The sequence below is a fragment of the Cynocephalus volans genome, chromosome 1, assembly GCF_027409185.1.
Source record: "Cynocephalus volans isolate mCynVol1 chromosome 1, mCynVol1.pri, whole genome shotgun sequence".
Taxonomy (NCBI): domain Eukaryota; kingdom Metazoa; phylum Chordata; class Mammalia; order Dermoptera; family Cynocephalidae; genus Cynocephalus; species Cynocephalus volans.
This window is the reverse complement of record NC_084460.1, coordinates 119,567,375-119,591,172: the sequence shown is the minus strand read 5'-3', so window position 1 is coordinate 119,591,172 and position 23,798 is coordinate 119,567,375. Positions and strand designations below refer to the sequence as shown.

The 23,798-nt window shown below is 48.1% G+C and overlaps 1 protein-coding gene across 1 annotated transcript in view; it reads right to left on the bottom strand.

Annotated features, from left to right (window-relative positions):
• The window catches only part of TNK2 (tyrosine kinase non receptor 2), a 45,671-nt gene extending 25,341 nt beyond the window's left edge, over positions 1 to 20,330 (bottom strand). The window contains exon 1 of the mRNA XM_063089050.1: positions 19,944 to 20,330. The gene's annotated coding sequence lies outside the window, so the exon portion shown is untranslated. The remainder of the gene's footprint in view (positions 1 to 19,943) is intronic.
• Between the last annotated feature and the right edge of the window lie 3,468 nt (positions 20,331 to 23,798).

Sequence of the window (23,798 nt, the reverse complement as noted above, 5' to 3'; positions counted from 1 at the left end):
GGGAGTCAGCAGCCCAGGGTCTCTTTTGAAGGCCTCTCTCAGTGCTTGATATGGCTGGGGGTGCCTGAAGGGACAGCCATTTCCTGGTCTGACACTGGAGGAGACCCCAGAATTCAGTCCCTCTCCTCCTTCCCCCATCATCCACCTCCCAAAGCTTGTGGAGACATCCAGGTATAGCCTCCCTTCAGTCCAAGTAAATAACCAGTCAGAGGGTTGAGGTCAGAGCTAATAGACAACATGAGGTCAGGCAAAAGTTACACTGGAGCTGACTTTCCCCCAACCCGTGGCAGAACACGCCCTCAGAACAGAGAAGCCTACAGCCTACTCTCCACCAGGCTCCACCCTGAAAGAGACCCAGGACCCTGGGGTCAATTTAAGCAGGGTTACTCTCTCCAGTAGCAAGATGTGTCTACTGGATTAGAATGGCCAGATTAAAAACTGTAGCAATCCCCAGAAAGATGTGCCCCAAATCCACCAGAACCCCATGCCTGCCCCTTCCTTCGGATGTCCACTAAGAACACGCCCTAGTAGCTTGCCCAGCAATCCAGCTATGTGAGACTGTGAGGAGAAGCAAAGTATATCGGACTCCTTTCTCACAGCCCTGGAAAACAGCCCCAACCTTTCTGCCCCAACTCTCCCTACAGTATCCTCAGTGTCCTTTGTCCTGTCAGCTACTGCACTCTGCCGGCCAGGAGAAGAACTGCTCTATCTCCAAGGGGAAGAGAAGCCCCATAAATAGGGTGACCATATTTTCCAAAGCAAACAGGGACATTTGGTCTGACATGCACATTCAAGAGACCAGTAAATGAGAATGTCCAGAGCACAGAGACTCAGTTCCCATAAAAGACTGAACTCAAATCCCAACAGTGCTTCCTGGGTCCCCATGGGGCAATGAAGAAAGCCCAAAGGGCAGTTTATTTGGGTCCCAGGAGACCCATGCACACTGAGGCAGATGCCAGCATCACTAATTCACCGATCCCTCTGACTGCCCCCCCACCCCTGACCACTCTTTACCAGCCTCCTAAGCCCCCAGGATCTGTCCCCAGCGCAGGTGCACAGACACCCTCACTCCTGAGTGGCAGCTACACAGGGCATGGCTGGGCTCTAAGCTCACCCGCAGATGATGGGGTCTGGGTCCCAGGTGCCTGCTATCCCATAGCCTTTCCCCATTACCTGCTGTCCTTCCTCTCCTCCAGCCCGGCTCTGTTAAGCAGATCTCTCCCCAGTGGAGCCCAACCTCCTGGCGTTACTGCAGTTACTGCGTGACCATCAGGGAGGCATCCGCTCACTGCCCCCACCCCTCCAGCAGCACCGGCAGCGGCAGCGGCAGCGTCACTGCCCTGCATCCTGAGGGGCTGGCCCTCGAGCATCCTCCAAAAGGAGGGCAGGAGCTGCCAATGCGCCTCTGCCCCAGGGGAGGGCCCAGTCCATGTCCCCCGCACCCCGCAGCTTCACGTCTGCCACCCAGCCCGGTGGTCACGGCCTCTCCTCCTGCCAGGCCTGCGGCTGCCCCCCCCAACCCCACCCCCAGCCTCCATCCCGTCTCTCAGTGGCGTGGCTCCCACCCTGTCTCCCCGACTGCAGGTAGATCCGCGGTGAGAGCAGGGGGGCTCCACCTTCGCTGACCATAGACCCACAGCTCCACTCAGCCCTCAGCCGCCTCCATTAGCCCAGAGCTCCAGAGCCATCAATCAGTTCCTGGGGGATTCAAGAGCCCCTCTATATTCCAGGATAAGGGGGTCCATCTAAGAAGCCCACAGAAGAGAAGCCTCCACCCCAACTGGACCTGACACCCCTCAAGGGCCTGAAGCCCATCGGTCCACTTCCACTCTGCTCCTGGAATGCAAGGCGCTCACTCTAGCACTTGCTCCACTCAGGACTCGGCTGTGCTCGCCTGGCGCCTCCCCAGCCCACTCCCCATCCAGCCCGGGAAGCCACGCCTCCCTGCACGGGAAGGGAACTCCCGGCAGCCCCAGCCCTGAGCCTCACCGCAGCCGCAGCCGCACTGGCCCTGCCATCTCTCTTCCCCACCGCCCAAGACAGCACAAGCTATGCGCCTGGGAGAGCAGCCGAGGCCAGGATACTGGGGCTGACCTCTCTGACTTCAGAGGAGTGACCCTCCCCACTGGAGGAGCCGCTCCAACAGCGCCCACGCAGGGGTGCTTCACCCAGCACTGCAGCGAGGCCACCCCAGCACAGGAAGTCACACTGCAGAGGCTCCTCCTCTCCCTCCAGCCCCCAGGCGCCACACGCACACCCTCTCATTCTGATGGCATCTGAAGCATCCACTGACTCCTCAGTACCAGGTATTTAGCGCTGAGCTCAGGGCACCCTCACCCCTCCCTGGGCTGGGACAGAGAAGGGAGAGATGCTAAGACACCCACTCCCCACTCAGCTTCAAGGCTGAGGAAAGAGACCACAGTAGGGCACTGGGTGAGTTCCCATAAGGCTCACTCTCCCCACACAGCCCCTTCCCCACCTTGAAGCATGGGGGGGGCGGGTGACTGCCAGACAGGGGATCATGGACACCTGGTTCTATCGTAAGGAGAAGTTCCTCAACATCTTACTGCAGCTATGGCAGAGACTAGTCTGGGAAGCAGCTGCAAGAACCCAAAGTCAGGAGGCTATGGAGAAAGCAAGGCTGAAAATGCCAGGCCCATCCCTTCTTACTCTGGTTGGATGAAAGGTCTGATCCAAACCATTCCTCCTTTGTGCTTTCACCCTGCCCCCTTTCCCCCTCCCCGCCCCATAAATCCCCCATCTCCCAATACCACCCTGTTATAAGACACCCACAGGATCCAAACTACCTCTAGGATTTGGGGACTCCACCCCACAAGTACATCCCTCTGGTCTTCACTTGCCCCTTTCTCTCTCCACACCACATAGCTAAAGGGAACCAGGAGTGCTGGGGACCAACCTACCTCTGCTGTCCACTCCCCTCTCCCCAGCCTCTCTAACAGCATCAGTGAAGTGACAAATCCACACTTAGGAGCAGACATGACATGCAATTTCCGGCCAAGAGGATTTTTCCAAAACAATCTACCGTATTCTCGGGAATATATGCCAACCCTATAGCCAAGCTGGCCCTCTCCCACCTCTGCCTCCCTCTTCTCCAAGCCCTGGAGGAAAAATAACATACTGGGGAGGAGAGAGGGGCTTACAGCTCCTCCCCCAGCCAGAGGATTATCTTGTCTCCACATGTCAACCCCACCAAGTCCAGTCAGCCTCAACTCACCCCTCTGTGTGCAGGGCCCAAGCTTTTGGACCAAGGCCAGGCTGGTTCCCCTCTGGACCTCATCCCAGAGGGAACTGCACCAAACAACCCTGTACCTTCAGGTCAGTCCTGGGTCTGACATCACACTGGTCTGGGGAGGAGGCTGGCCAGGGGCCAAATGAAGAGAAGGGAGTGATTCAGACTCACACCATGGCTGACCACACCCTCTTCATCTCTAGGGCACAGGGGGCCCATTCCCTCCCAGGGAAGCTTGGCAGCCAAGGGGAGGTAAGGCTGAGGCTGTGTTTGCCAGCAGTGCTGAGTCCGGCCCTGAAGCCTCTTCACCCTTCTTGTTAACTGTTGGTACTTCCTAAGACTTTTGAACGCACCCTTCCTTCTCTTCTCAAAGGATGCTGCACTACCTGGGAGTCACTTCTTCTCCCAGGGCTCCTATTACCACCATGTACTATCTGTCTCCACTCCTGAACCCCTGCAGTTCTAGACCCACATTTGCAGACATTTACAGGGAAGCTCCACTAGGAAACTGCCTGGGAACCATAAACCGCATGTCCAAACTGAGCTTACCATTACCCCCTCAAACTTGGCCAGTCTGTACTTCTGTACCCTTAACTGAAAACATCACAAGCCAACACCAGTCACCCAGGCTACCACCCAGGCTAGAAACCACATCCCCTGCCCCCAACCATGACTCCCCCCTCCTTCCCCTGCTCTTCTACCAAGCATGCCACAAAATCATGCTACTACAATTTCCTCAGTGTTCTTCCCATCTATACCCTTGGGATCGGCAGTCAGACAGACCTGGGCTGAAATCTTGGTTCTGTCACATTCGAAATAGGTAACTTTTGGGCAAATCACTTAACCTCTAAGCTTCAATTTCTTCATCTGTAAAGTGGGGATAAATAGAAACTCCTTCACAGAGCTGCTACGAAGAGTCACTGAGATTACGACTCGCACACTCAGCACAGCCCCTAACACATGGTTGCCTACTGTTACTGTTGTCATCTGAACGCAGACCTGATGTCCCTTCCTGCTTGCATCCTTGAGCCAAAGCCCCTGTTGGCACACAAGGCCCTTCAGGATCCACTCCTCGCCTATTTCTCCACTTCCATTTCCCACCATTCCCTTCAACTGTCTCTCTGTCCAGCCGAGTCAAATGCTTACCCTTCCCGAGACATACCTCGTTCTTTCATTTTAATGTCTGAGCTATTCTTCGTGACACTCCTTCTCTCTGTCTACATAATGAACTCTTAAACTCCCCTCAAGGCCCAAATCTTATTCCATCTCTTCTGTAAATTCCCATTTCCTATCCCCAAATAGTTATTTTTGCCATGCACCATGTTGTTTTGTTGAAGGAATGCTTGAAAACCAGAGTAGTATAAACAAATAATAGTACATGAGGAAAACAGCCACAAGTATAAAACATTTTTATCATCCATCATGCTCCAATCCTTATAGGGTCACTATTCCTGTACCTCTCTGTATTAGTACATAATTCTATCAAGGGAGCCCTATGCACATTCCTCTAATGTGGTTTGTACATTGTAAAGTAACTGGCAGAAGAGAGTCAGAAAAAAAATAAATAACCATCTGTAAACAGGTGTCACCTTGAAGGCAGAACCTGGCAAGGCAGCTCGTAGAGTGTGCTGAAAAGGATTTCGGCCTTTGTGACAGACACTAGAGAAAGGTGACCTGCCTCCTTCCCGTGAGCTGCTGCCACCTTACTTCCCCAGTGGATATCAGGATCAAACCTGGTTGCCCTGCCCACCCTGCCCACCCCACCCACCCGGCTTGGCCCCTCTACATTATTTCTAATCCAGAGAAGCCAGCACCTTCATGGGAAGAGGGGCTGTCAATCTCATTACAGCTGCTCCTGTCCCACACCCACTAAGCTACTTTGCTCCGACAAAGGTGTTTCAGACCCAGACCCAGGGACAACTGAACCAGTCCCTCAGGCAGACGGAAAGCCCTGACTCAGCCTTCACAAAGGTGCCTTCTCATCAGACTGCATAAGGAGAGCTGGAGTACAGGATGCCACAGAGGAGGCCTAGGTTTGTCAGGCATCCCAACCTCACCCAGACAGAGTATGGAACAGGGGAGTCCGAGGGTGGGAAGGCAGGGCGCAGAAGCAGGGGCAGACAAGGACCCTCCTATGACTCATCTTCAATTCTAACAGGGAAGGAGGTGTAACTCTTAGAGAGGAAAGGAAAGGATCTGACTAAACAACACAACACAGCCCACACTGAATGCCCCAACTGCACCAAGTTGGTCTTGAAAGTATTGTAGAGGTGTCTCATGCCCCACCAGCTAAAGAGCAGTGTGCAAACCCTGACACTCAGAGTCAGGACACTGAGAGCCGTAAAGTGTTCCTGGAGCATCCCTCCCCTGCACGCCAACACCAGCAGCGTGTGACAGAGGATAAATTCCTGCAGCTGTCTGGATCTCGTGCCCACGCACACTGGGTGCCAGGCCTGGGATGCTGAGTACTGCAGAGAGCTGCCTCTCACCAATCATCCTGCCCAGGTGCGGTCGCGGCACTGGGGCCCAGCAGTGACTCCCGGGAAGGGAGGATGGCAAGTGGAAGGAAGGATGCAGTCCGGCTCTCAGCAGCCAGACACTCCTGCAGCTCTTCCAGGGCTGGGCAGAGGCCTCCGGCTGGGTCACCCTGCCTGCTGTGGCTCAGGCCTTGCGCCACCCCCACTCCCTCAGCAAGAGCCCAGAGCTGAAGGGGCCTATTGTTGAGCCCTGGAGGTGGGGTGGGGAAAAGAATAGTGGTGAGGAGAAGCCAGAGCTGTGAACTGGAGAACATTTACTCTGCAAGATGCATCATTGTTCATCCCCTTGGGACCACGTCTACATCAAAACCCCAGAAGCTGGGAACACAATCCAGGGCAGGCTGTAGGACCCAGGAGAGCCTGGGAGTGAAAGAAATGCCAGGGGTTCCTAGATATACACCTTAAATCCCACTATATCCTGCCTGCCCACTTGATCAGTGAAGAAATTGGGAAGGGGCTTGCCTGGTCCAAGGCATTAAGCAGCTGTTGTAGGTTAATTAATTAATTAATTTAAAAAAAAAAGAAAAAAGCAAGAGCTGCCATAGGGAATGGATCACCATGAGTTGTGGAAGAGCAAATATGCAGAGTGACAGTGATTCTCTCTTGGCCAAGGAGCGGCAGCCCTGCCAAGGTCAGGGATTGGTGAAGGTCAGGGGCCCAGATAGAGGACCTTGCCTCATTAGGGGACACAGCATTCAGTGGCCAGACAGAGACAGGAAGAACCCAGTACTATCACACCAAGCTGGAGCTGTCAGCTGGGGCTCCCAGGAGGTACAGCTGCTGAGGGAAGGGACCAGGTCAAATCTCTCACCCATTCCCTCTCTTCAGTCACTCACTGTGTACCTGTTATGTGTTTACCCTGTGCTAAGGGTTCTGCAGGAATATGAAGAAGCAGAAGTCATGGTCTGGGTCCTCAAGAAGACACTATGTGCATGATCTTTACTAAAATCTTTATCTTCATTTACTGATTAAAAACTCTCCTTACTACCCTAGATTATCCCCATTTTACAGATAAGAAAGCTGAGGCTCTGAAGAAGTGACAGGGTCACCCAGAGAGTAAAACACAAAGCCAGGGTTTGGTCCATACACAACTATACACTAAATTGCTTGGCTCAAGGATGTGGGCCCATGAAGGGCAGAGCTGAGATCTTATCATATCTTACCTGCTAAACATGTACCATATCATTCATGAATGAATGAATCCATGGATCCTGTGAGGAAGTTAAAGAGGAGATAGAGGTTCCAGGAAAAAACAGATTGCACACATACACATATTTCATTCCTTCCTGAAACCCCACCAAACTACAATAAAAAAAGAATTTGTTTTGAATGGCATAAGTCCCTGAGGATGAAGAGAATGGTAGAAAAGACAACCACAACAAAACTTTATAAGCTGGAAAGCAGATGGGCCAGTGAGTGGAGAGCAGACCTGAGAAAATCACAGATCCCAAGGTGAGAGGCACTTGACTGACCCCACAGAATCCCCTCCATGGGAGCCCCAGAAACCTCTGGAAGAGGTATGTGTCAGGAGGGAAATGCTAAAAATGCTAAAATACAGAAGATTAGTTAAAAGCTATTTTAAAAACAGTAAGATCCCCAGACTTCCTCCCCCACATGAAGCCACCAGGTGACTGCCCCTCCACTACCCTGCAAAGCCAGGGCTTTCACCAGAGAGCATAAACTGAAGGCCTCCGAACAGTGGCACAACAGGGTTGGTTGAGAATGGGGGGTGGAGGGGAGGGGTTCTACATCTCAAACAAGGAAAGCACACACAGTAGATGTGAAGGTCCCAGATCCCTTCTCCACCTGCTCCCAGAACATGAAGCCAGGCCTCCACTCCCAGGCAGGAGACAAGAGATGTCTTCTCTGGGGACTCTGATCAGGCCAAAAAAGATGTCAAGATTCCAACATTGGAGGTTCCCAACAAATGGCCGACCATACAAATGGTCACCATACGAAGCTCAGTCAACAAGTCTACTCAGCACTGTAAGTCTCCCTCCCTTAATCAAGAGCAGACAACAAAAAATCACCAGACACCCAAGGAAAGCCTCTAACATGGGAAACAGAGCAAAACACACAAAAAATGCAACCAAGAGAAAACAGATTCTGCAGAAGAAAATTTCAGACAGAAAACTCTTATTAATATCTTCAGAGAAAAATTCTGTGCCCACAAAATTAGAACAGGATTTTTTTAAAATTGGGAAAATAAAAAATTACAAACAAAACAGCCAGACACAAAATATTATACAGGCCCACCCCCACTCCACTCAGAATAGTGTGGCCCACAGCAGGTGCTCATAAGTATTTGTTGCATGGATAAATAAGTTTCAAATCACTAAATTTGTATGTTGCATATTTAATATCTTTTATTAAAAAAGGCTTTTTTTTTATTTAAAATTTTTTATTAAAGTTTGACAAACTTTAATATACAACATACACATTACCTGGAGATCTTGTTAAAATGCAGACTGTGTTCCAACAGATATGCGGTGGGGCCTAAGGGTCTTCATTTCTTTCTTTTTTTTCTTTTTTTTTTTAAAGATGACCAGTGACTTGGTGGTGTCAGCACCACGCTCTCTCAAGTGAGCTAACTGGCTATCCCTATATAGGGATCCGAAGCTGCAGCCTTGGTGTTATCAGCACCACACTCTCCCAAGTGTGCTAGGGGCTGGCGCCTAGAGTCTGCATTTCTGTCAAATTCCCAAATGATGCTGATGCTGCTGGTCCACAGACCACAATCAGAGAAGCAAGGGTCTACTGTATGCTTTGAGAGTGGTGGCTCTGGGCCGGCCCGTGGCTCACTCGGTAGAGTGAGGTGCTGATAACACCAAGGCCACGGGTTCGGATCCTATATAGGGATGGCCGGTTTGCTCACTGGCTGAGCGTGGTGCTGACAACACCAAGCCAAGGGTTGAGATCCCCTTACCGGTCATCTTTAAAAAAAAAAAAAAAAGAGAGAGTGGTGGCTCTTTTTCCTGCTGTGCTTAAAATTGCCTGGGAGCTTGGAAAGCGTCTTCAGATAAATTCAGATTGGGGTTGAGAACCGATACTCTGTAGAAAGCCTGTAATTGTGCCAATCTTTAACCTGGCCAGAAGAATATTGTTTTCAGATATTCTCTCCATTGTAGATATGAACCACTTTTTTAGAATGACCTTCACATCATGGCCATAAGCATCAGGTTATGGGCCTACTTATTATACAGAAGATAATTCTCGATGCTGTCTGAGTCCCATTAATGTCAGTGGATAGAGAAATCACTATACCCATAGCCCAAGAAATTCATTCTAAGGCCGACCCGTAGCTCACTCAGGAGAGTGTGGTGCTGATAACACCACGGCCACAGGTTCAGATCCCATATAGGGATGGCCGGTTAGCTCACTGGATGAGCATGGTGCTGACAACACCAAGTCAATGGTTAAGATCCCCTTACCAGTCATCTTTATTAAAAAAAAAAAGAAAAGAAAAGAAAAAAGAAATTCATTCTAAGAATGTTTTCCTTATTAGATTCTCGAACTTATCTAAACTTTTCTAGTTTTTTTTTTTTTTTTTTTAATCTAGACCTCAAAACTTTAGCAAGTCAAGTCTTTTTTGGAAGTTGTTTTTTTTTTTTTTTAAGTGAGATGTAGACTATCTCCTCCTGGCCACACGCGGGATAAAACAGTATCAACAGTTTATCTATGCCACTCAGAAGATCTGAAATTACTTTAGGCTGCAACATTAACTCTGGAACCTAAAAGACAATGCAGTAATGCCTTCAAGATTCTGAAGAAAAACAATTTCTAACCTAGATCTCTATACTCAGCTAAAACACCAACTGAGTAATCAGGTGTCAGGCTAGCATGATCTCAAAATCTACCACCCATACACACTCCTCTCTCAGGAAACTACTAGAGGATGTGCTCTACCAAAACTAGAGAGTAAACCAACAAAGGGGAAGACACAAGATATAGGAAACAGGAGATCCAACATAGAAGGGCTATGAAGGAAACACCCAGGATGCTGAAGGGAGACCCAGGAGGACAGCTAGGCGTTAGTAATGATGCCAACTAGCCCATGCTGCCACAGGGCAGAACGCTCTGAGACTTCTTCAGAAAGATGAATTTGATAGAATACCTACTGGAATTGGCATCTTGAGAAACTCTGACAGTTATTAGAGAGTCTAATTCAAAGTTACACAGAAAACTAAGCAAACAAACAAACAAAAAAGCAACTCCAGGGAAACAAAAAGTGGTGCAAAAAAAAAAAAAAAGTCATCACAGTTTACTACATCATAACAATGTACACATGGACAACAGATTGAAGAAAAAATAAGATACATCTAAAGTGAACGGACTGAAAGATGGGAAGGGTGAGAATGGGGGAATGAAAGTCAAATCCTCATCTTTGGACACGATGGAATAACAGGGATCAGATTTACTCTCCTGATAGAAACAACAAAAAAATGGACAAAATAATATGAAACAGTTTCAAGACATCAGACACCAGGAAACAAAGGACAGTGATCCCTACAATTAAGAGTTTCCAGGCTATGGCAAAGGGAAGCTCGACGCAGCAGAGTCCCTGAGTTGAGGAAACAGAGCCAGGAGTCCAGGGAGAATCAGGTGGTTAGAGTTCACAGAATAGAGTATCAGAGAGGAGAAAGCACCACAGAGGTCTGTAAAGCTCCCCTTCGAGTATCAGCCAAACACTGATCATCACACGCATGTGAGGAAACTTCTCAAGACTGGGGAAAAGAACCACCCAAAAGGATTAGAAGTAACAGCACCTTGTGCTCACAAGGACAGGAAAAATGCTTGTCCTTACCAGCAAGACTGGAAAAGCTAGGCACTGGGCAGAAGACACAGAAGGGTCCTGCCTCAGCTGTGGAGAATTATTAACCCTGAACTGAACACCACTCTGGTCCCACCTAACAAATCTTAAAAACAAGATCAAACTGTTTCCAGGTCACTTAACTGTACTCCACAGCAAAGCTCAAAAATATTTACAGGAATATAAAAATATCCAGAAACCAACAAAGTAAAATTCATATTGTCTGGCATCCAAAAAAAAAATTACTGGGCTGGCAAAAAAAGTAGAAAACTATGACCCATAACAAAGAGATAAAGCAATCAAAACCAACCCAGAATTGACAAGATGTTAGAATTGGTAGACAAAGACATTAAAAGTTATTATAACCATATTCTATATGTTCAAAAAGTTGAGACAAAAGATTTTCTTAAAGACTCAAATGAAGCTTCTAGAATAAAACCTATAATATATGAGATGTGTAGTGGACTGAATTATGTCCCCCCAAAACTCACTAAGCTTGAATTGTGTCCCCCAAGTTTTATGTATTAGAAACTTAGCCCCCACTGTGACTGTGAAGAGGGTGGGAAATCCTATTATGGTAATTGAAAGCTGGATCCTTGAAGAGGTGATTGGATTGTAGGATCCTGCAGTAGTGAATGGATTAAAACCGGTGGTCAGGGGCGTGGTTCTAAGGGCTTTAAAAGAAGAGGAGAGTCTGTCTGTCTTTCTCTCTCTGCTTCTACCATCTTGCAATGTGAGACCCCTGGGTCACTGTCGCCACCACCAGATGGGCTTTGGACTTTGCAGCCTCAAAAACTGTAAGCAATAAATTTCATTTTTTTATAAATCACCCAGTTCCAAGTATTTTGTTATAAGCAATGGAAACAGACTAATACAAGATGAAAAAATAAAGGGATGGAATTAAAGGCAGATTAGATATTGCAGAAGAAAAAGTTGGTGACCTTGATGATAATACAATAAAAACTATCCAAAATGAAACAAAGGAAATAAAGAGAATTTAAAAATGAACAAAGCATCAGTGAACACTGGAACAACTTCAAGTAACCTAATGTATGTACAACTGGAGTTCCTGAGAAGAGGAGAGAGAGAGTTAGAGACAGAAAAAGTATTTGAAGAAATAATGGCTAAAATTTTTCCAAATTTCATCAAAACTATAAGCTCACAGATCCAAGATCCAAGAGGCTCAACAAACTCCAGCACAAGAAACATGATGAAAACTACAACAAGATACATCATGATCAAATTGCTCAAAATCAATTATAAAGAGAAAATCTTCAAAGTAGCAAGAGAGGCAGGGAAGAACATATTAAATACAGGGGAGCAAAGATAAGGATAGCAGATATCTCACCAAAACAACAGAAGTGAGAAGCCAACGGCACATCATTAAAGTACTGAAAGAAACTAACAACCTAGAATTCTATTTCAATGGAAATATCTTTCAGAAATAAAGGCAAAATAAGTTTTTTAGACTTACAAAGCAGAAAGAAATCATCACTAGCAGACTCACTAACACTATTACACATGTTAAAGAAAGTCCTTAAGAAGAAAAGGACAGAAGAAAAATAATACCATACAGAAATACAGACCTATGCAAAGAAATGAACAGCACTAGAAACTAACTGCACATGTAAATATTTAAGATATTTTTTGCTTATTATTTAAATCCCTTTAAAAGATAAATTGACTGTTTAAATAAAAATAATACCAATGTAGTATGGGGTTTATAATGTATAATTTTTTTTATAATAATAGCATGAAGAGAGGGGAGAAATAAAAATATACAAAGTTTCTTATACTGATATAACTTGACGGTAAACTATGATAAGTTAAAGATGTATACTATGAATCATGTAGACATTACAAGAAAAGAAACTACCCTCTTCAATAGCAGAATCCCTAAAAATAGAGAAAGGAAAATTACCCTCATAAACACAGATATAAAAATTCTTAAATTCCTTAGCAAACAGAATCTAACAATATATACAAAGAATAATACATCATAACCAAGTGGGTTTGTCTCAGGAATGCTAGGTTGTTTTAATATTTGAAAAATCAATCAGTAAGTGTAATTCACTAGGTTAACAAACCAAAAGAGAAAATCCAAGGGCCATTTTGATAGACACGGGAAAAGCATTTGACACAATCTAACATCCATTTCTGATCAAAACTCCCATCAAAGTAGGAACAGAAGGGAGCTTTTTCAACCTGATAAAGACCACATATGAAAAGGCTACAGCTAACATCATGCTTGACGGTAAAAGACTGAATGCTTTCTCCCAAAGATTAGAAACAAAGTATCTATTCAACATTATACCAGAGGATGTAGCCAGTCCAATTAGGCAAGAGGGAAAACAAAAAACAAAAAACAAAAAACAAAAAACAAAACGCATAAAGATCAAAAAGGAAGAAGTAAAACTGTCTTCATTAGCAGATGACATCGATGTAGAAATTCCAATGGAAGCTACAAAAAAAGCTATTAAAGCTAATTAATCAGTTAAACAAGGTTACAGGTATGAAAGTTGATGAAATCATTTTCTGTCAGACCCAGACAAAATAGAACCAGGAAAGGCACAAAGGAGGGGTGCTCATGTTTGCTTGCTTGAGATAGGAGCTATTTCCAAGGAACTTCTAAAAACCCATCAGAAATCCCTTCACTCTTTCTTGTCCTTCACACATCTCCTGCTTTGCACATACGCACATGTTTCTGTGACAAAGTTTATCATTAGACATTCTTTAGAACAGCAGTCATTCAGATAAGATGCTTGGAGAAGAATCTTGCCCCGTAATGGCATCTCAACCAATGAACTGATAACAAATATGACTTTGAGCATCTTGAACCAACAATGTCTGTTTCCAAGTGGCTTATGTGAACCTCTCCCCTTTGCCAATAAAAGCTTTCTCTTACCCCTCCTTCACTGAATGCATTCGTGGCTTGCCATGGTATGCATTCTGGATTATAATCCAATTTCCTATCACAAATGAACTCAACATATTTGGAGATATTTTTCTCTAATGTATTTTTTCCAGGTTAACACAGGATTCAGGCTCAACATAAAAAAAAAAAAAAGTATTTAAATATACCAGTAAAAAGCAATTGGAAACTGAAATTTAAAAAATCAATACCATCTTAAGGCAGCATTATTGACAATAGCCAAAGGTGGAAGCAACCAAGTGTCCATGAATAGATGAATGAACAAAATGTGGTGTATTAATACAATGGAACGTTATCTAATCTTAAAAAAGAAGAAAATTCTGACATGTACTACAACACGGCTAAACTTTGAATGCATTACGCCAAATGAAATAAGCCAGTCACAAAAAGGACAATAATACCGTATGGTTCTACTCCTATGAAGCACCTAGAATAGTCAAATTCACAGACACAGAAAGCAGAACGGGGGAGGACGGCATGGGGAGTTATTGTTTAATGGGTACAGAGTTTCAGTTTTGCAAGACGAAAAGAGTTCTGGAGATGGTGATGATGGTTACTCAACATTATGAATTTATTTACTACCCTTGAACTGTATGTTTAAAAATGGTTAAAATGATAAATTTTATGTTATGTATATTTTACAATTAAAATGGTTTTTAAAAATAAAAAACCAGGGCGCCAGCCATGGCTCACTTGGGAGAGCGTGGTGCTGATAACACCAAGGCCATGGGTTCAGATCCCTATACAAGGATGGCCGGTTAGCTCACTTGGGAGAGCATGGTGCTGACAACACCAAGCCAAGGGTTAAGATCCCCTTACTGGTCATCTTTTTTAAAAATTAAAAAAACACCAATACCATAAAAAAAAGAAATTTACAAGAGCATCAAAATTATGCAATATGTCTGACAAAAGATGGAAAAGAACTGTACAGTGAAAACTACAAAACACTAGCAATGGAAATTAAAGAAAACTTAAATAAATACAGAGATATACAATGTTTGTGGGTCAGAAGGTTCAATATTGCTAAGATGTCAATTCTCTCCAAAATGATCACCATCCCAATCAAAATCCCAGCAGGCTTATTTGTTGAAATTGACAAACAAATTCTAAAATGCATATGAAAGTGCAAAGAATCTAAAATATCTAAAGAAATTTTAAAAAGGAAAAACAAAGTTTGAGTTATTATCCTTATTTCATGACTTATTATAAACCCACAGTAACCAAGACAGTGTGATATTGGGATAAAGACAAATAGATCAATGGAACAAAACAGAGTCCAGAATTAGACCCACACATATATGATTAATTTTTGACAAAGATTCAGAGGCAACTCAGTAAACAGACAAGTTTTTCTTTCTTTCTTTTTAATTTTTATTGAATCATAATTGATTATACACATTTTGGGGGTTCAATGTTGACTACTTTGATCAAATCAATATTACTAGCATATATATTGTTACAAATTGTACTTATTCTTTAAGCCCCTTGTCCAATCTCTCCCTTCCCCCCTCCCTCCTTCCTCCCCTTTCTGATAACCCTAGATTTCTTCTCTCCTGAAAGAGTAATGGTTGCTCTGTTGATTTGTTGCCTAGATGATCTGTCCAATGCTGAAAGGTGTGTTCAGATCTTCCAATATTATCATAGAACAGATGCTTCTTCTGTCACTCTGGAATGGACTTTGTGGAGAGAGACATCCTCTTCTTTTCTTTGGTCTCTCTGCTGGTGACTCTCCTTGTGTCAATGCACTCCAGTGGCTGGCAGACCATCTGCGTGGTGGTTGTGGTGACTACCCACTTTCGTGGCAGCCATGGTTATTGTGGTGGCTGTGGTGGGCCACTGACAAGGAGGTGGTTTTTTGGCATGCTCCTTGGCACTGGTGGTGCGCCTGGTTGTCAGGGGGTCCGGTCCACAGATCCATGCCTCAGGACCCCAGGCAGGCCCCGAGGTGCTGGTAGTGTGCCTGGTTGTGGGAGGGAGGTCTTGTCCTCTGGTCCCTGGGCAGGCCCTGAGGCGCTGGCAGTGTGCCTAGTTGTGGGAGGGGCATCTGGTCCCTGCCTCCATGCCTCCAGTCCCCAGGTGGGCCCCAAGGTGCTGGCAGTGTGCCCTGGTTGCTGGAGGATTGTCCGGTCCCCTGATCCATGCCTCAGGTCCCTGGGCTGGCCCCAAGGTGCTGGCAGTGTACCTCAACCAGAACTAATTTTTTGTCCTTTGCTTACTTCTAAAATGGGGGAACTTCCTGTGGGGACAAGTACTTTAGCTGTGTGGTTTAACTAAATTGCTGCTGTGCTGCTGATTCCCTAGGGAAAGCTTTTTGTGCAGCTCCAGTTTTAATGGTTGACTTTATAGGTACTTGCAGCTCTCCAGAGACCTGGTGCACCTGGGTTGTGTTGAAACTCTGATCTGAGCCTGAGTCTTTTCATCAAACTGCACCCCATGCAATTCTATACTCCTGACCAGTCTCCTCTGAGTGGTCCTGCACTGACTGGGGGGGCAGATCAGCTGTCCTTGCTGTGCCCCAGTGTTCTCCTGGTGGGCCTGTCTCCCCCACCGCCCAAGTGGCAAACACTTCCCATGGGACAGGCTGTGCATCAGTCCATTGCGATGACTCACTGGCCTCTGAGTGGCTCCTTTTTTTCAGTTGTTGTTGCTCCTCACTCCTATGTGCGTCCACAGGAACCCTATTAGTGGTCTTGATGGCCTGAGGGGTCATCAAGGCCCTCTTCTCTCCTGCTGCCTCCACGCAACTTCATCCAAAAAGCACAGCTGTGGCTTTTGCTGGCTCCAGCTCCGTGTGCTCATCAGCTCCAGCCTGGAAGCAGCTAGGATTCGAAATGGTTGGAGCAGTTTTTTTCTTTCTCTCATCGCAGCTTCTCTTACCTTCATGTACTCCGTGGGTCTCTCCTCCTCTTCCCCTGAGTTCTAGCAGCCCCAGCTTGGCTGTTGTTGCTTTTTTATAGTTGTAAATTGGTTAATTTGTGGGAGTAATGCTAGGGATTGTCTATTCTGCCATCTTGACTGGAAGCCTAAGACAAGTCTTTCAACAAATGGTGCTGGAACAGTTAGATCTCCACATGCAAAAAAAACCTGATTTTTGATTCACATCTTGCACCATGTACAAAAATTAACCCAAAATGAATCATAGGTCTAAATGTAAAATCCCAAACCACAAAACTTCTAAAAGAAAACACAGGAGCAAAAAAAAAAAAAAAAGAAAACCATTGGAACTTTGGTTTAGGTAAAGGTTTCTTAGACACACAACAAAAGCACAATCCATAAAAGAACAAATTGGTAAATTGGGGTTCATTAAAATTTTAAATTTCTCTTCAAAAAGACACTGTTAAGAGAATTTAAAAGCAAGCTACAGACTGGAAGAAAATATGTGCAAACCATATATCTGATTAAGAGCTTATACCCAGAACACATAAAGAACTCTTCAAAACTCACCATGAAACACACACACACACACACACAATTACAAATGGGTAAACAATGGGCTGGCCAGTTAGTTCACTTGGTTAGAGCATGATGCTGAAAACACCAAGGTCTGATCCCCTTATAGGCCAGCCACCAAAAAAACCCAAAAAACAAAAATGGGTAAACAAACCTGAACAGACACGAGGCCAAAGACATACAAATGGCAAATGAGCACATGAAAAGATGCTCAACACTGGTCATTAAGGAAACGCAAATTAAAACCATAATGAGATACCACTACAGACATATTAGAATTCTAAAAACTAAAGAAATTGATCTTCTTAAATGTTAACAAACATGTGGACTAACTAGAACTCTCATACACAGCTGGCGGGTATATAAAGTTGGACAATCACTTTGGAGAACAGTCTGGCAGTTTCCTAAAAGTTAAATGTTCACCTACCATATGATAAAGCCATTCCAATCCTAGGGATTTACACAGAAGTAAATGCATATGTCCATACAAAAACTAACACAAATGTTCATAGCAGTTTTATTTGTAATAACCCCAAACTGAAAACAACCCATCAACAGATAAATGGATTAACAACTGTGGCATATGCATGCAACAATCTAGTCAACAATAAAAAGGAATGAACTATTGGTACATGCAACAACATAGATGAATTTCAAAATAATTACACGGTGTGAAAGAAGACACACAAAAAAAGCTCATGCTGTTTGACTCAATTTATATAAAATGTTAGGTAATGCAAACTCCCATATAGTGACAGAAAGCAGACCAGTCTGTTACCAGGGGAAAGGAGACTGCAGAGGAGGGGTTGGAAGGAGGGATTCCAAAGGAGCACATGAAAAATTTGGGGGGTTTGGGAATAAGGAGTATATTCACTATCTTGACTGTGGTGGTGGTTTCATGGGTATATACTTATGTTAAAACTTATTAAATTGTGGGACCGGCCCTGTGGCTCACTTGGGAGAGTGCGGCGCTGGTAGCGCTGAGGCCGCGGGTTCGGATCCCATATAGGGATGGCTGGTGAGCTCACTGAGTGTAGTGCAGACCACACCGTGCCGAGGGTTGCTATTCCCTTACCGGCCAGAAAAAAAAAACTTATTAAATTGTATGTTTTAAATATGTTCCGTTTACCATATGTCATTACACTTCAATAAAGCTGCTATTAAAAACAAAACAAAAACCCATTTCATCTTCCAGAATAAGCACAGAGCAGGGGGATAATCTTGGGCTTAGGGTCCACAGGAAAAGGTCTGGGAGCACTGACTCCTCCTCCTCAACATCTGGTAGCCAGGACTCCTGGGAAGGTGGGCACCAGTCTGACAAAGAAGGGTGTGAACCCTCTGCATTCAGGTCACTGTAGGGAAAGTCATGGCCTACTGCACAGACAAGGAAACTGAAGCCCAGAAACATTATCTTGCCTGGGAAGTTATGCAGCTAATAAGTGTTATGACCAGATCAAAAGCGATCTGTCTAATGCCATACCCTTTCTCCTTCTCTTCATCTATCACAAACTCAAAAAAGTCAACCTGAAATAAGTGGGTGAAGATATGTGATTATGTGTATGTGTTTAGAACAGACAATTCTCTCCATTGAAACCGGAGAGTCAGAACCACTTTGGCCATTCCAGAAGAGCCAGGCACCATGGACACAGCAGCTGAACTTCCGGTGAAGCATGAGTGTTTGGGGTGTCAGTGTGACAGACATGGGCTGAAGCTGACAGACAGGTTTGGGTTTGCATGAGCAGCAGGCTAACCAGCTCCTCCAGCAATCCCAGCTGCAGGCAAGAGCTGTCACCACCACTTCCTTTGCCCCCACAGGAGAGCACTATCTCCACCCAGTCTGGCAGGAAAGGGGTCTGGGGACCATGTGACTCAGAGCCACACCATGGGCTGGGGCAGAGATGGGACCCAGCTAAGGCTCTGAGGCAGGCAGCAACTCTGCACTCACCTCCACCCAAAGGCTGGGGAAGCAAGAACCTTGACAGTGCCAGATATGAGGTGAACAGACCTAAGAGGATAAGGCCCATAAGCTGGCCAACCAAGCCTTCCCACTCCCCGGCCAGGAATGAGTAGGCCTGGCACCCAGGCCATGAGGAAGTCACAGGAAGCCAAATCTAGCCCCCTGCCCTCAGCCCCTGGAAGCCCCACCTCTAGGCTGGGCTAGGAGCTAGTGCTGGCCCTGGCAGGTGCAGAGCCCATGATACCACACCCGCCCATCTGCCAACCTCCACAGAGTAGGGCCAAGGTCTGTGCCATAGAGGCCGCACAGAATCCAGCAGTGCAGGTACACCCTCCTCTTGCGTCCCTTTCAGGTTTGGGTCCTGGGGTCCCGGGGAACCACGGAGACAGAAAGCCTCACCAGTTACTGTCCACCCTTCTGTCCGCTATCCCTCCTTGGCTTCGAGCCCACAGTATAAATCAGCTGTGACAAAGACTGCGTGGTGGGAGCAGGTCAGGCTCATGCCCAAGCTACTGGCTCCCACACTCACATTCAGCTCACATGGCCAACAGGGTTACAAAATAAGACTCTGTTAATGCAACGCTGCACCTCTTCCCTTTTCTAGAATGTGTTTTGAAGACTTGAGGCAATATGGGCTGATTGCACCATCCCAGCTATAGCAGAGTCACCCCTATCTCCACCAGTAGGCAGGTGGAGGGGTGACTGCCTCCCCTACAACTTCGGCCCTGGAGCTCTCTTTTCCCTCTGCCCAGACCTGGCAGCCACCCAGACGGTCTCACTTCCAGCCTAGTCTCTAAGAAGATGCCCCATCATTCCAGCTGCCATAATACTGTCCACTACTGGGGGGAGAGGTCTTGCCTTGTTGGAAACTGCACTGCCTCCTCCCTCCCCAGGTAGAAAAATCGAGAGAACAAGGGCAGTTTGGAGACCACCCTCTCCCGAGGTAACTACAGGCCCTTGCTTCCAAACGCACCAACTCCACTGAGCACAGTATTAGGCTTTCTTACCTGCCGCCTTCCGCTGCCTCCCTGCAGACACAGCTCCGACGATGCCCAGGCTGAGGTAGCAGAAGAGGATCCTCCGGGCCACTGCCTGCCCTTGGGCAGTGGCTTCCAAAGCTCCCGGTTGACAGCGCTCTCCTGCTCCCCACTCCCCAAATCTCTACATCCTGCGCTCCCCTCGGCCTTAGAGGGATCCTGACGCCAAGCAGGTCGCCTGCGGGTTACCACCTCCTTCTCCGCCTGCGCCTCCGAGTCCTGTGCCCCTCCGGCGGTCCCTCTCCCTCCAGGGACCCCTTCCCGTTCAGGTATGTTTCCTGGACAGCCTGCACCACCTGACCCTCCTGCACCCCAGGCAACCAATTTGCTTCCTGTACCCCCAGGCGCCCCTCCCCCTCAGGCCCTCGGGGCCCCACAGGCCGGGCCCTCCCTACTAGCTCGGGTCTGTCTCGGCGCGCAGGGACCGCTCCCAGGACCACCGCTTCCTGTCTGAGGTGCTCGCAGCTCTCCCAGTTCCTCTCCCCCAGCTCGCCCGAACTTTCGGGCCCCTCTCCGGGCACGCAGGAGCCGTCCCCGAACTCGGGCAGCTGCTCCGGCTGCTGCAGCAGCCTGCGTGGGCTCCCCTCCCCCCGCTCCTGCACCCCAGCGCGGGCCTCGCCCCACTCCTGCACTGCGGGGCTGCCTCCCCCCTTCTCCTGGTACTGCTTGCGGGGCCCCAGTCCCTCCTCCTGCGCCACAGGCCAGCCCGCGGAGCCTGTCCACAGCGGTGGGCGCCTCCAGTCCGCACCGTCCGGCGGCCCCCACACCACCCCCAGGCTGGGCTCGTGGCCGCGGCCGCCCCGCTCCTGCACCCCCAGGCCCACCCCGCCCTCCTCCTGCACGGCCGGACCCACCCCGCCCTGCTCCTCCACGCCGAGCTTCAGCCCGCGGAGCTGCTGCGGGCCCCAGCTGAGAACCCCGACGCGCTGCGGCTGCTGCTCAGGCAGCGCGGGGCTGAGTCCGCCGCGCTCCTCCTGCACTCCCCGCCGGGCCCCCCTCGCCTGCACAGCCCAGCGCACTCGCCTGCCCCCCAAAGGCCGCGCGGTCCCGCCCCTCCAGATGGTGCTGCCCTCGGCGCCCGCTCACACCGCCCCCAGCCCGGCGCCTTCCGCCCCGTCCCCCGGGGGAGGGGGCTGCGGGGTCCCGCCTCCTCCGGCTCCGCGGCCGTCCCCGCGTCCCGGTCCCACCTCCCCGCCCTCGCCTTCGGGCGTCGACGTCCGCCCGCCGGGCGCCACACCCTGCGCCAACCCCGCAGGTGCTGCGGCCCCGCGCGCCGGCCGAGTGCCAGCGAGCATTCGCCCTCCCGCCTGGGTTCCCGGAGTCCGCGTGCGCCTGCGCCGCCCCTGGGGGCGGGGCCTGGCGGGGTCGACCCGCCCTCTTAAAGGGCTCGGTCCCGCTACCCCTCCCCTCAGCCTCCCTGGCCCATCCTCTCTCTATTCCACCCCCCAGCCCCACTACACCCTGGCTTTCGCCTTCACGGGGTGCCAAAGGGAAGAGACAAGAAGCAAAAGGTAGGCAGGTCCTACCGAATCAACGGGGCCCAATGGAGGAGCACTGGAATGAGAGTCTCTAATTGTAAGTAGCAATTTGTTGCTGATTTACCCTGTGAGAGTGTCAACAGTCACTTCCGCCTGACCTCAGTTACTTCTGCTCTAAGATGAAGAAGATGGATTGGAAGGTTTCCAAGGTCATATCCGATGAGGGGCTCTAGTCATCTCTCTATAGCAGCCCAAAGGCCTGTGAACCTGGGCCATCCCCACTCTTTCCCTGGGACCAGGGGAGGACTCCTGCATGAGGCAGAGTTTGCCTCAGGCCTGTGACACTTCCTGCTGGGGGCTTGATCAAAAACAGTGCAAGGCAAAGGGAGCCTTCCTCCTTCTCACACTTTTCCCTCTCAGCCCCCTCCTCCCCACACCTCAACGCTCAAGAGGGAGAAAACGCAGAGCTCTGATTCCCAGTGACAATGCAGCCTGCAGACCCACGTCCTAGCCCAGATGGAGGCAGCCCTGGGTGGCCGGGCTTAGAACCCAGATGCTCTGTGTTAGAACCACAAGGCCCTGTTACTGACCCTATCTCATCTATAAAATATGTATAATAATAAAACAGTTCCGGACTAAATGAAGGATCAGACATCTGAGAACTGTGTAGGAATGACTGCACTCACATTGTCCAACACTGGGCCCGAGGGCCATGGCCAGAGGGCAGTAGGGCAACAAGAAAGAGGATGGGTTCCAGGGCCTAGTCTTAGTGAATTGGGGTCATGGAGCCTTGCCCTGTGAGGTGTCAGGACAACTTTCTTTTAAATCATTTGATAATACCATGTGTGATAGCTGCCCTTCCTGTGGAGCCACAGAAGTGAATGCACCCTACCTTAGCCAAGAGAGGGCCTGGTGCAGGCAGGACCCTGACCTCACCTCTGGGCATAACTTGTTGCCTGGCCTCGGGGGAGAAAGTCAGGAGGACAGCAGATTTGGGGGGAGGGACCTGAGGGGGGTTCTTTTCCCAGCCTCTCTCACACTTCCTCAGTAATGACACTTGCTAAGGTTCACGGAGCTTTGGTATGCATGAGGCCCCATACTTCAGGTTTATTCTCATCCAGTCCCCCCACAACAACCCAATGTAGTACATATTATCATCCCCACTTTACAGATGATAGAACCAAGGCTCTACATGGTTAAGTGACTTGTTCAGGGTCACACAGCTGTTAGTAGTGAAGCTACTGGATTCAAATCCAGTTTTCTGGCTTCCAAAGTCTGTGCTCTGAATCACTAAGGCACAATAAAGCAATGCCAAACCCAGGAGCCTTGCTTCACGAAGCATCAGGATTAACAACATTTTAGTGGTCAGTAGATGCAAACAACTAATTTGGAGCAAACTTCCCTGCCAGTAAATCGAACTCCAAATCAAACAAACCTAGGGGTCAGAGTGCCTCGATCCTGGTCGGTCCTGCTAGGTGATTCTCTTAGGGGAGCCCAGCCCCCCATTACCCCATCTCTCCTCAAGTTCTCTAAAGAACCAGAGCCATTCCCTTTATACATCCCCAGTACAGGGTTATCTGGAGCTTTAGCCTTGAGAGAGAGAGGGAGATCTCCTACTTCTTTCCTCCGTCCTGACCTGTTCTTCACCACCTCCTGGACTGTCCCCACCACAGCATTGAGCACATGTGCACAGCACGGCTGTACTGGGAGATGTCTCTGAGGCTGTCTGTATCTCCACATCATTCTGTGACTAGTGGTTGGAGAAACACCAAGGGAGGCTGCTCTGCTGCCAGGGAGACGACAGCATAGTGGAGGAAATGAGCCCCAGACTGAAGCAGAAGGCTCAGGAGATTCTAGAGGTATTTGCAGGGATAACCCCAACCCTCCAACGTGCCGGGGCCAGTCTCTTCCCAGATCTGGAACTTTAGGAGAGCTGCCCACAGCGGAGTGACTCTGCAAGGAGAAGGGCTTGTCAGGTCTAGTTCTAAGTGGAGGCGGGCCACACTGCTTGAGGGAGACTTTCAGTGGTGCCCTTAAAAATCTCCACCACAAGACTTGCATTGGGGGTAGGGAAGAGGGCAAGGAAGGCCCCTGCTGGGATGACGGGTAGCCTGGCTCACACCTACAAGCAGGTGCTCAGCCAAAAGTGGTGGATGCTGCTGAGTGATTGGGCCAAAGTTTTTAAAAATAGAGCAAAGTTTTTAAAACTACTCTTGCAACCTATTAGGAGGAGGTGAACCGAGTCTAATGGATTTTGACTTGCTGGGTTTTTTTTTAATGAAAGAGGATAATGGTAGAACAGAAAACATTAGAATGTACTTCTTTGAACTTTTTATTGAAGTACAAC